The following is a 13528-nucleotide window of genomic DNA, read 5'->3' on the forward strand; positions in this document are numbered from 1 at the left end:
AGTGGCCTGTGCTGGAGCCAGGGATGCCCCACTTTTAATTAAGCCACCCCCACCCCCCAACAAACCAGATGCAGGTGGTCTGGGCCACACTTACAATGCAGACTTAGTAGTAGGAAGGGAAGACGGAAGAAAAATATTCATTTGGGAGATGGAGACATAGAGTCCAGAGAGAAGACTCACTGAAAACCCAGCTGTGTGATGCTCGAATCATTACAAGGTGAGCAAGCAGCTATCAAGGAAAATCGGAGACAAATACTAATTGTTAATCTCACACTTTTCTTTTTCCAGATTCCTCACAAAAGTAATTTGTTACTGGTAATTTTTTTTTAATAAATTTATTTATTTATTTTTGGCTGTGTTGGGTCTCCATTGCTGTGCGCAGGCTTTCTCTAGCTGTGGCGAGCGGGGGCTACTCTTTGTTGCAGTGCATGGGCTTCTCGTTGCAGTGGCTTCTTTTGTTGTGGAGCACGGGCTCTAGGTGCACGGGCTTCAGTAGTTGTGGCACGTGGGCTCAGTAGTTGTGGCGCACGGGCTTAGTTGCTCCGCGGCATGTAGGATCTTCCCGGACCAGGGCTCAAACCCATGTCCCCTGCATTGGCAGAAGGATTCTTAACCACTGCGCCACCAGGGAAGTCCCGGCAACTGGTAATTAAGGAGGTGCGTAAAAGCATTGTGATGAGCAACGAACATGTACCGCAGACACGCACTTTAATGAACATATGTTAATGAATGTTAGCGTCCCGACTGCAAGCATAACTCCAGAGGGTTTTCTTTTTATTTATTTATTTCAGCCAACAGCCAAGTGATAGGTAATGAGCTCACTCGGGTCTGGCTTTCCACGCTCTGGGCCCTGAGGGGTCTCCGGTGTATGCGTTTGACTCGCTTCGGAACCTCAAAGAGTGAGGCTGTTTGCAGTAGCAAGGAACTGACAAAGAGGATTTGCAATTTATTTCTGTTAGCTCCGTGCACGTATCTGCACAACATGGACTGGTCAAGACGTGGATTTCGTGTTTGATTTTTTTCTTTAATTGACTCTTATCTGATGAATTTAAGTCAGAAAAATTCCAGGATATGGAAGGCCATTGGAGCTCTGAGATCAACAAGCATATTCCACTCGTCTTCTGGAGGAGGCAGCAGAGTTTAGTGTTTAGAACATGGGCTGCAGAGCCTGCTGCCTGGGTCTGAATCCTGGTTGCGCCACTTTTTACTTCTGTGACCTAGAACTCAACTTCTCTGGGCCTTGGTACCTATTTCCTAGGGCCCTTTTATGACTAATAAATGAGCTAACATTTGTGAAGCACTTAGTAGGGTGCCTGGCATGTGGAAAGAGTTACGAAGGTGAACACTGAGACTCAAGGACGCAGCTACCCTTGCAATGAAGCCCTTACGTGGAAAAGTTGGGTTGAAGGGCCTGTTGGTTGACTTTGGCCTCAAAGTTTCATCTCTGAATCACACACTGTGTCTCCACATGACATCAAAACTGCATCTCAGTTTCCTCATTCCCCCAGCGTCTCCTTAGGACAACATTCACTTTTGGCACGATACCCCCCAACAAGACTGTTCCGTTGGTTGGATCTAGATAGGAAGCAAAGGGGTTGGCTAAAAGGATGCTTCGCCCAGGGAGTTTCAGAGGCCAGCTATGGAGTGGACTGGAATCCCGGGGAACTTCCGTTCCTGCAAACATATGCTGTAGGCAACTGAGTATGTAGCCGTGACCCCGGCCTTCCTGGGGTCCATGAGCTGTCCCCGCAAGTGAAGTCTGACCTCTCTCCCTCTCCTACACCAGACCGCAGTCACATACCCTCCTCTCCTCCTCTACCCTTGTCTTCAGGAGAGATTAAATCTTTGTTCAAGGTTCTTTTTTCTCCCCTCCAGACATTCTGTGTTTAGAATTACAGCCACCTTTATTTTCGGCTTCAAGCAGATGTTCCAGGCAGAAAAAGCCTGCCAAATGTTTCAGATTACATCCAGGAGGTTTGGGCTCACGCTTTGCTGAACAAGAATCTGTGCTGACATTCTAGAAATCAGTAACACTTTAGGGTAGTGAGGCATCCCTCTTCTATGTTAAAAGGGTAATCCTGAGATGGGTTTGAAGCTCCAGAGAAATCATTCCAGGGCCTCGTATTTTTTTTTTTTGCGATACGCGGGCCTCTCACTGTTGTGGCCTCTCCCATTGCGGAGCACAGGCTCCGGATGCGCAGGCTCAGCGGCCACGGCTCACGGGCCCAGCCGCTCCGCGGCATGTGGGATCTTCCCGGACCGGGGCACGAACCCGCGTCCCCTGCATCGGCAGGCGGACTCTCAACCACTGCGCCATCAGGGAAGCCCCCAGTGCCTCTTATCTGACAGGACTTTACAGTTTACCAAGTTCTTACACATCCATGATTTCATTTGCATCTTGAAACGACCCGGAGAAGTAGTCATGACAAGGATTAGGACTGTTACTTTGCAGATGACAGGGCTAAATATAAGAGAGATGTGAGGGCTTGACATGCTTATAAGAGTTTGTTTTTGGTCTCTTACCTTCCAAACCTGGGCACTTTCCACAAATAGCAACATGATACATTCACATATTGCTTTCCTATATACTTTATAAAGTACTAACAGGAGTGCGGTATCATTTTATCTCCAGAAAAGTCCCATGAATTAGATAGGGAACTGTTTTAGTCAGCATAGAATAGGCTATGCTTTGGTAACAGATAAGCCCTGATAGCTCAGAAGCTTAAGCCAACAAAGATTGATTGCGTGTGCATATCATCTTCTGATGCAGGTCCAGGTGGTTCTCTGAGGTGGTTTTCCTCTGAGTGACAACCAGTATCCTTCCATATCATCATTCTCCATTTAAAAAATACAGCCTTAGAAGTCACCAGGGGATCAGAACGTAATGTTATCAACTTCCCGAAAAGTTTTTTGGCCAGACTATCACTTCTACCCACATTCTATTTGCCTGAACCCAGTCATGACCTCAGCCTAACTGCAAACAAAAGGTAGTTTTCTTGTGAGCCAAGAAGAGTAAATGTAATGGGCTTTGCTGAATACAAAGCATTATTTCTGCCCTTTCAAACTGCACCAGCTCTTGTTCTAGGCTGTCTACAAGGGGCTGGCAAATAAAACATCATGGTGACAAACTTCGATACTGTGCCAACTGTAGAACAACAACAAAATATCTGTAGGGCAAACTGAATTATTTCAGAGGTAAAGCTCTCCACCAGCTGAAGAATGTTACTATACATCACAACAGGTTACCAGACCGGAGAAAAGGAGAGCAAAGTGACCTGTACATCACTGGGGCTGAAATGAAATGCAGGCAGACCTCGATTTATTCCCCTTTGCTTTACTGCGCTTCGCAGATATTGAGTTTTTTACACATTGAAGCTTTGTGGAAACCCTGCATCAAGCAAGTCTATCAGTGCCATTTTTCTAACAGCATTTGCTCCCTTCATGTCTCCATGACACATTTGGTAATTTTCACAATATTTCAAACTTCTTCATTATTATATATTTGTATGGCAATCTCTGGTTAGTGATCTTTGATACCACTATTGTAATTGTTTTGGCGTGCCACAAACTGTGCTCATAGAAGAACTTAATCAACAAATGTGTGTGTTCTGACTGCTCCATAGGCCAGCCATTCCCCCATCTCTCTCCCTCCTCTTGGGCCTCCCTATTCCCTGAGACACAACAATACTGAAATAAAGCCAATTAACAACCCTACATGGCCTCTAAGTGTTCAAGTGAAAGGAAGAGTCTCTCACTGTAAACCAAAAGCTAGAAGTGATTAAGCTTAGTGAGGAAGGCCTCTTAAAAGCCAAGACAGGCTGAAAGCTAGGCCTCTTGCACCAAACAGTTAGCCAACTTGTTAATGCAAAAGAAAATTCTTGAAGGAAATTAGAAGTGCTATTCCAGTGAATACACAGATGGTAAGAAAGCAAAACAGCCTTATTGCTGATATGGAGAAAGTTTTAGTGGTCTGGATAGAAGATCAAACCAGCCACGACATTCCCTTGGGCCAAAGCCTAATCCAGAGCAAGGCCCTAACTCTCTTCAATCCTATGAAGGCTGAGAGAGGTGAGGAAGCTTCAGAAGAAAAGTTTGAAGCTAGAAGAGGTTGGTTCATGAGGCTTAAGGAAAGAAGCCGTCTCCATAACATAAAAGCGTAAGAGGAAGCAACAAATACTGATGTAGAAGCTACAGCACGCTACCCGAAAGAACTAGCCGAGATCATTAATGAAGGTGGTAACACTAAACAACAGATCTTCAGGGTAGACAAAACAGCCTTATGTTGGAAGAAGACGTCATCTAGGACTTCTGCAGCTAGAGAGAAGTCAATGCCTGGCTTCAAAGTACAGGCTGACTCTCTTGTTAGGGGCTAATGAAGCTGGTGACTTTTAAGTTGAAGCCAATGCTCATAACCCATTCTGAAAATCCTAGGGCCCTTAAGAATTATGCTAAATCTACTCTACCTTTGCTCTGTAAATGAAACAACAAAGCCTAGCGGACGGCACATCTGTTTACAACATAGTTTACTGAATATTTTAAGCCCACTGTTGAGACCTACTGCTCAGAAGAAAAGATTCCTTTCAAAATACTACTGCTCATTGACAATGCAACTGGGTTAACCAAAAGCTCTGATGGAGATGAAATATACAAGGTTAATGTTGTTTTCACGCCTGCTAACACAACATCCATTCTGCAGCCCATGGATGGAGGAGTAAGTTTGACTTTCAAGTCCTATTATTTAAGAAATACATTTTGGAAGGCTATAGCTGCCAGAAATAGTGATTCCTCTGATGGATCTGGGCAAAGTTACTGAAAACCTTTGGAAGAGATTCACCACTCTGAATGCCATTTAGAGCATTCATGATTCACTGGAAGAGGTCAAAAATGTCAACCTTAACAAGAGTTTGAAGAAACTGATTCTAATCCTCATGGATGACTTGGAGGGGGTCAAGACTTCAGCAGAGGGAGAAACTGCAGATGTGGTGGAAATAGCAAGAGAACTAGAATTAAAAGTGGAGCCTGAAGATGTGACCGAATTGCTGCAATCTTATAAAACTTTACAGAAGAGGAGTTGTTTCTTATGGGTGAGCAAAGAAAGTGGTTTCTTGAGACAGAATTTACACCTGTGAAGACTGCTGAAATGATACCAAAGGATTTAGAATATGACATAAACTTATTTGATAAAGCAATGGCAGGGTTTGAGAGGATTGATTCCAATTTTGAAAGAAGTTCTACTATGGGTAAAACGCTATCAAATAGTGTTGCGTGCTACGGAAAAGGAAAGTCACTTTATGTGACAACCTTCATTCCAACCCCCGATCGGTCAGCTGCCATCAACATCAAGGCGAGACCCTCCACCGGCAAGAAGATTACGACCTGCTGAAGGCTCAGACCATGGTTAGCATTTGTTTAGCAATAAAATATTTTTTAATTAAGGTATGTACTTTGGGTTTTTTTAGACATAATGCTATTTCACACTTAGTAGACTACAAGTATAGTGTAAACATAACTGTTACATGCTCTGAGAAACCAGAAACTTCATGTGACTCACTTTGTTACAGTATTTGCTTCATTGCGGTGGGCTGGAACTGAACCCGCAATATCTCTGAGGCATGCCTATACCAACAATTTATTCATTCTTTCTGTACGTCCATCTACATCCACAAATGACTGAGGAGGTTTCTGATATTAAAGCACATCCAAAAGAAAACCGTTAAGAACAAAACTACAGAAAAAAAGAAAGAAAGAAAGAAAAGAAAGAAAGAAAAAATAGTCATATAAGAAGAAATCTAGCTATACCAAATATTTAGGATTGGTTAATCATTACGACTGAACAGCTGAGGTTTGTCTGTGAATTTGCCAGAAGCTAAAGTAGCAAGGAGAATACAGAGTTTATGAAATAGCATTTTTGAGCACATTTAATGTCCTAGTTACCATGTGAAATGTTTTACATACATCAGCTTATTTGACCCATACGCCAGCTTATGACCATCAGTTAATGATAGGAGCCACCACAAACTGAAATCATTCTCAGTGAGATGACATAAAGTGTCTCAAGTACACTCAGTACAAGGCTAGGTTCCAGCTCGGCCACGTCTGATTCCAAAATCTGTGCTCTTTCCATAACCTAATAGCTCTCTTTGTCACATAAAAGGAAGCATATAATTAAGTAGATAGAAGAAAAAATAGGAGATGCATATACTCTTTATTTTTATTAAAAGAAAAGAGTGTTATCTTAATGAGCTCCAAGTCAGCAAGCCCCAAATTTTCCTCACTACTTCAAACCACTAGAGGTTAAGGTAGAGTTCACCTTGAAGGGTATCAAAGGGGCCTGCGGCGTACCTGTGGCAAGGAGAGGATTTGAAAGCGGGGGGAGGAGTATAGTGCAGGTAAACGAAGGTTAAGATTTCTGTGTAAGGTCACACAGCAAGGCGGTGCTAGTCTTCCAGGCCTTCCCCTAGCACTTGGTTTATTAGATAGGATTAGATTAGATTCTGAAGGCTAAACCACTAAGAGAGAGTGAATTTTCACTCTTACCAACGGACCAGAAACAAAGAAGAAAGAGGAAACCCCGTAGACTACATGTGTGTTCCCTCTACCATCTTTGATTGACGTGGGGGTAGTCATTTGGCTTATTCAAGTTGTTAATGGCATTCTTGCTTCTCAGCAGCGCTACACTGCACATCACCCCCCTAATTAACAGCCGTTTTCAGTCCATGCCAACCGCACAGGCTCAAGGCTAAAATACATCCTTGCTCAAGCTGGAGACCAGGTATATCATCCAAGGATGGGCATTTGATGGAACACTGTGCCTTGCCTACGTCACAGCCACCTGGAAGTAAAGGGCTGGCCTGGGGTGTCTCGGAAGTATAAAGCTGAAATAAACACTGACAGCGAGTGGCCCGTGAACGGATATGTCCTGAATTCCCACACAGGCAGCCTTCACTCTGCACAGTTCGGAAACGTAGCACACAGATTTCAGGTACCATGTGGCACACTGCAGCAACGCCAGTCCCCCAGCAACACAGTTCCATTTTCAGTTACCGCGGCATACGAGCCGTGAGAAACTGAACGAAGTAGAAGCTCTGCCACCAGCTCATCAGTCAATAACAGATACGGCCCATGGTCAGTGGCCAATCGACTCACATCTTTCAAAGGCTGGCAGTGATTGGTCACTGCACATGTAATTCAGTTCACTCACAGCCAGCAAACCCTGGAGTGATGGTGCCTCCTGGTGATAAACCCATGGGACGTTTGACCAAAATGGATACTCAAACGAGGAAGTTGGCCAACCCAAAGGAAGGCGCAGCAAAGAAATAACAAGTGGAAACACCAGGAGCAAAATTCAAATCCAACGTAAATAGCGCAGTAATAGCTGACAGTGGGATGCTGACTGCCACTACTGCAGCGCCTCTAGATAGGCAGCCAGAGGAACTTAGTGAAGGTGACTTAGCCACACGAATGAGGAAAGGGAGGATAATATCCCAAAGAAATGGGCCCCTCCAAAACCTTCACTTGAGAGTGTGTGGTGGCGCCGGCTTGAGGGAGTCTGCGGCGGTCGAGCTGGAGACGCGTCCCCCTGTCCGGAGCTGTGACGAGCACCCCAGCCGTGCCCCAGGACCTGCAGCTGCCCCCGAGTCAGACGGCCCAGTCCACGTTCAGAGAGCAAAGAAGACAAAAACTCAAGGAGCATCTGTTACAAAGAAAAACTTTTTTTGCATCCAAACAGGAAAATCAGATATTATCCAGTGGTAGAGACAAAAGAGTGAAGACATCTGAAGGTCAGATCCAAGAAGAGACAAAAATTCTGAAACTTTATCAGCCATTTTTGCCTTAAGAGCACGTCGGTAGACCTACTGGGATCAAGAATAATATAACAATGGAAGAGAACTGTATTCCTTTAAAACCTTCTAGTGAATTGACCGATTCAACTACAGCAATTGATACACCTAATTTTGAGGATAGTAATCAAATTCTGCTGTTGTTACCAATTAAAGATGACCCCCAAAGTCAACATATGACGTTAAGCCAAGCATTTCACCTTAAAAACAGTAAGCGGAAACAAACGACTACAGAAAAACCAAAGCAAGGTGCTAACATGCCCAAGAAACCTGTGCTTGGATCTTATCGTGGCCAAATTGTTCAGTCTAAGATGAATTCCTTTAGGAAACCTCTACAAGTCAAAGATGAGCTCTGCAACAATGAAGAAACTTTCAGCTATTGTCTCTAAAGCCACGAAGTCTCAGCCTGTAGACACCAGCAGCGTAACAGTGAAAAGTGATAGAGCCTCACATACGACGACTGCCGCTAAATTTGTGAGCTCTACATCTCAGAGCAGTCAACTTGTGCGACCTTCTGTTAGAAGTCCCCACAGTAATAACCAGGACGCCATGAAACAGGGCATCAGTAGGACGTCTGCCAGTGTTAGAGTTTGGAAAGGACCTCGAGAGAAAGAATTATTACAGTTAAATACGGTTTCATCTATTATCAAAACCGGTTCTTCTCAGGACATAGAAAGAAATAAGACACTATCAAGAAGCATGACATCTGAAATGGTAGCCCGGCCTGCTTCGTCTTCTAATACTAAACTGAGAGAAAAGTCAAAAAGCATTGACCAGTGCAGATATACCACGGTGAAAGCAGCTACTGACAGTAGATGGACTCAGCGCAGAGAAACTGCGGAGGAGAGAAAGGCTCGTCTGAGTGAGTGGAAAGCTAGCAAAGGAAGAGTGAAGAAAAGGCCTCCCAGCTCAGTGGTTACCCAGCCTGAGCCCGAAGCACAAAACGAAAAACCAGTTGGGTCCTTCTGGACTACCATGGCAGAAGAAGACGAACAACGATTGTTTACTGAAAAAGTAAACAAGACATTTTCTGAATGCCTAAACCTGATTAATGAGGGATATCCAAAAGAAGAAGTATTGGTTACACTGAATGACCTGATTAAAAATATTCCAGATGCCAAAAAACTTGTTAAACATTGGATATGCCTGCTCGTATTGAACCACTTACGAGTCCTATTGAAAATATTGTTGCAATCTATGAGACCATTCCGGCAGGAGCTCAGCCTATTGAAGAGATGCGACATGCAACTGTTGACATTCTGACAATGAAGAGTCAAGAAAAAGTTAAATTTGGAGAAAATATTGGGGAGTCTTGTGCAACCAAGGAACAAATCCAAGAAGCCACCATTGACGATATAAGTGTTAATCTGGGGTCAGAAAAACCGGAAATAGAAAATAAGCATCTTACAAATGTAGTATTTCAAAGTTGTGAAAAAAGAGCAAGATAGCAAAACAAAAGGCCCAACCAGTGATGTTAAAACCTGCAATACAGGGCTTCCCTGGTGGCGCAGTGGTTGAGAGTCCGCCTGCCGATGCAGGGGACACAGGTTCGTGCCCCGGTCCGGGAGGATCCCACGTGCCGCCGGAACGGCTGGGTCCGTGAGCCATGGCCGCTGAGCCTGCGCGTCCGGAGCCTGTGCTCCACAACGGGAGAGGCCGCGACAGTGAGAGGCCCGCGTACCGCGCAAAAAAAAAAAAAACCAAAAAACCCGCAATACAGAAATTAGGGCGGGTTGCTTAATTAAATATAATGTGTCTACTACTCCATACTTGCAAAGTGTGAAAAGAAGATGCAGTTTGACTAAACAAATTCTGCATTTAAACAGCTAAAGTTTCTCACACCAGTTAGACGTTTTCGATGTCTTCAAGACAAGACTTCTAAATTGCCAGATATGTTAAAAGACCATTATCCTTGTGTGTGTTCACTGGAACAGTTAACAGAGTTGGAAAGTGAAACTGACGCTTTTGTGTGCTGCCCCAGCGCAGCCCTGTGCCGCACGTACTCGGAGACTGACACGACAGAAGAGAAGTGACGCTCTGAAGGGAGTGGGGTTGTATTATTCTGAGTTGGTTGGTTGGTTTGTTGTCGCTTTGCACGTCCCTTAGGTCAGGAGTTGCCAAGTACCTAAGTATTGACGGCAGTCAGCACTTACTCATGTCCACTCTATAGCAGGTGTTGCCTTCTGTGCTTCGGAAAGCTAATCCTACCTTGTCAATCTCAACAGACCGACTTTTTCTCTAAGGCAGGTAAATTTTGTCAAGACAGAGCTAGCTTGCTTTGTCACCCAATTCTAGTAGCCCAGACTGCTGTGGTCTCCTGTGTTCCTGGGACTCTGCCCCTGGTTCTTCATTGTCACTCTCCAGCAATGCCAGTGAGTCTACATCTGTGGTCTCTTGGCCTCTTTCTTTTTTATTGTAGCCGAGGTCCCCAACAGGGATAGTTAATACTCCATATTTCTACCAGAAGATACTTTGTTAGAAGCAAGAACGTGTGCCTAGTGAGCATTCAGAACTTTAAATCTGAGTTCCTGTCTTTAGTTCCTTTTCTAACTTGACTATCTAAAATGTTAAACGTGTTAACTTCCATCGCTTCGTCTGATATAGTTTATAGACTAATAGGAGGGAGTTAGAGAAGGAATATATAATATTTCATAAATGTCATCCTAGTTTAGGTAGTATTTCTAAAATAACTAATACTTAAACTTGATCTCTTCCTTGTAATATAAAAACTTCATGTCTCCTAAAACACGATAGTCATACACAGTAAGTAGGTCTCTGCTTCCCACACATAAATACCACCAGAAATATTGTTTTGTAAGTCTCTGAACTAATACTTAAATGGCATACATCCTTCACCAACTCTACAGTTTCAATTAAGGATTTAGTCATTGTAAAAGATTAGGTAGTTTTAAAACTGCATAACATGAACGTGGTTGAAAATCACATACTTACTCTTATTTATGTTCATTAATTCCGTTTGTATAATAGTGCCAATCTTTGTTCTATTTATTGTCTTATGTTCTACTGAGTAGGGTTTTTATTCCTTTTAAACTGTGTACCTAATATGTATACGATAAATGAAAACATCTATATATTAAAAAAAAAAACTTCACTTGAAAAGAACTCTTAGCGCTGTTTCAGAACCTTTAAAGTGCAATGGATAAAATGTTGGAAGCTGCTCCAAACTTAGAAAGAAGCAAGACAGTTTGACAAGGCACAGAAAAGATGTTGACACAGGCAGTATTATGAGTTATATGATGAGGAGAAGGCAGGCACTGTTCAAACTACTATTTATAACTTTTTTTTTTTTTACAAGAAGCAACACATTTTTATTCTCGATGTTTCTGATGTTTTAAGTAACACTTTGTTAAGTGAATATTAGTCCTATTTTTCCCATATCCCTATACTTTCATAAGTAACAGTGAGAGAGCTTTTAATGTTTTGATGGAAATTCTTAAAGGTCATAGAACAATAGTAAATTATCACGTAGATTATCAAGACCATTTTGTGTGGATTTTGCATGATCATTTTTACAGTCCCACATTACCATGCAAAGTGAGGACTTCCTGTATTTCCCTGATCTCTCACTGAGGTGTTCTGCTCATATAAGGCATAATACAAAAACAGTGCCCCCATAAAAGGTGCCCATAGCATGCATGGAATAAGGTTCACAGGCATGACCTATGTTCATTTAACTAACCTCTGCTTAGGGTTTCAGCCTGGATAAAGTCCTAAAAATGAAAGAGGCAAATTGAAAAGTCATGTGATCTTTTCGAGGCAAGAGCTTGTGGGATCTAAGTTGTACATGACTGCAAGCTTGTAGCTTATCCAAAAGGAAGATCTATATATTTAAATGCAAGTGCTAAGCAGATATTTGGAGTTTCCACTCTGATTCTCAGAAGAAACCCAGGCTAAAGATAAATAACTAGGAGTCATCGTCCTGCTAGTTACAGCCAAGATCGTTAACCACACCTAAAGTCTGCCCAAGAGAGTGAGACAGACTCTACCTTCTGTATCTCAGTTCTTTTAGTGATAGAACCCAGATTTTTTTGTTCTTCTCATCCCACGTGGTTAGATGTTCAGGGCCTCTTCCCTGCCACAGAACATAAATCCTTATCAGTCTAAAACTGCAAGGTTAGGGCATGGGCCTGATGTAGCTCCTCCCATTGAAGTGAGAGCTGAGGGCTTCTGGGTAAGCATCCCTCAATGATGACAGGAGAGTGAGACACAAACATGTCTATTTCTGTTAGCCAGATTGTATCATGTAACACCTGGGACTCGAAGTCAATTGCAACAGCAAGAGGACAAGCCTAAGAACCAAGATACCTGCTAAGGGGAACAGAACAAAAGAGGGAAGTGACCTGAGCTGCTAAATTAACCCACCTGGAACTGACCGATGTGGGGATTTCTTCACATGTGAGACACGTGTCCTTACAATGTAAGCTGTCACTTGCAGCTGAAACATCCTAATACATCAGACAAAAACCTGAGAAATGACAGAGACTAGAGGAGCCAGGGAAAAAGACAAGAAGGACTCAGGGAGGAGGGAAGAGAACCATGAAGTTCCAAAGAAGGGACCCAGAATGGGGAATCCTGGCTCCAATGGATCTCTCTGATCCAAAGATTTTTTTTCAACTTTATTGAAATATCACTGACAAATAAAATTGTAATATATTTAATGTGTGCATCTGATCCAAGATTTTTCAGTAGACAATCTGCTTTCTCTTACAAGTGGTAATGCCATGTCCAAATATAGATGCAGGTCAGTGAGGACCTAAGAGTCAAGTAAGCAGGGGAAGAAAAATCACTGTCACTGCCTTAACCAGAGAGAATTTGGTATTTAGCTTTTCTTTAAAAATCTTGATTACATCTTTCAAGGCTCTCAGGCTGCTGACACATACAAAATGAAGACGAACATCTTGGCAGGTGGTAGAAAATGAACAAGCACAGGGAACCAGAAACAACAGAAATGAGATAACCTGGAGCTTCAGTAATGCTGAAATTATCCACAACACAGGAGGAGATGACTATTAACAAAAGATACCGATAAAGGACCAAATGGAACTGCTAAAAACTAGCCCTATCGTGTTTCTGCAGTTCAAATGAAATCAGATGTGGCATCTGTATTTAAGCAAGAAATGTCTGTGGGGAGATTTTGTTGTATGTTACTGAATTGGAATATCAAGACAGAATCTTCTACTCAATACTTAAAAATTAAATAAGGGGTGCTTGTATAATGAATGCTTTGTAGTTATGATGACACAGTGCCTAAAGGCTGGGGTGGTACAAATTACTGTTCTGGACCTGAAACTAGAGTTAGGTCAAGAAAGACAATTTTCTCCTCTTATGTGCCAACTACCGAAGATCAAATTCATTGTGTAGAGATTAAGAGCTCTGGCTTTGGAGTCTGACAAACCTGGATAATACCAGCCCTGCCATCATTTGTGATATGATCTTATGATCACAAAGTCTCTGAGCTTCCGTTTCCTCGTGTGAGACTAGGAGCAATTATAACATACGATTATTTTATATATATATAGTTATTATAAATATTTAATGAGACTGTCCTTGTAATAACCTAAGTCAAAATGACAGAAATAACCAATACACATTAAACATGTAACATGTGGCAGGCATTTTATTAAGAGAAAGGACAGAGGGAGACGAGAGTTGGGTTCATCAGCGAG

The 13528-nt window shown here is 42.7% G+C and overlaps 1 pseudogene; it reads left to right on the plus strand.

Moving 5' to 3' along the window:
• Positions 1–5236: 5236 nt before the first annotated feature.
• Positions 5237–9874, plus strand: LOC116741330 (annotated as a pseudogene).
• Positions 9875–13528: the final 3654 nt, after the last annotated feature.

Source organism: Phocoena sinus, chromosome 16 (genome assembly GCF_008692025.1).
Source record: "Phocoena sinus isolate mPhoSin1 chromosome 16, mPhoSin1.pri, whole genome shotgun sequence".
In the NCBI taxonomy this organism is placed as follows: domain Eukaryota; kingdom Metazoa; phylum Chordata; class Mammalia; order Artiodactyla; family Phocoenidae; genus Phocoena; species Phocoena sinus.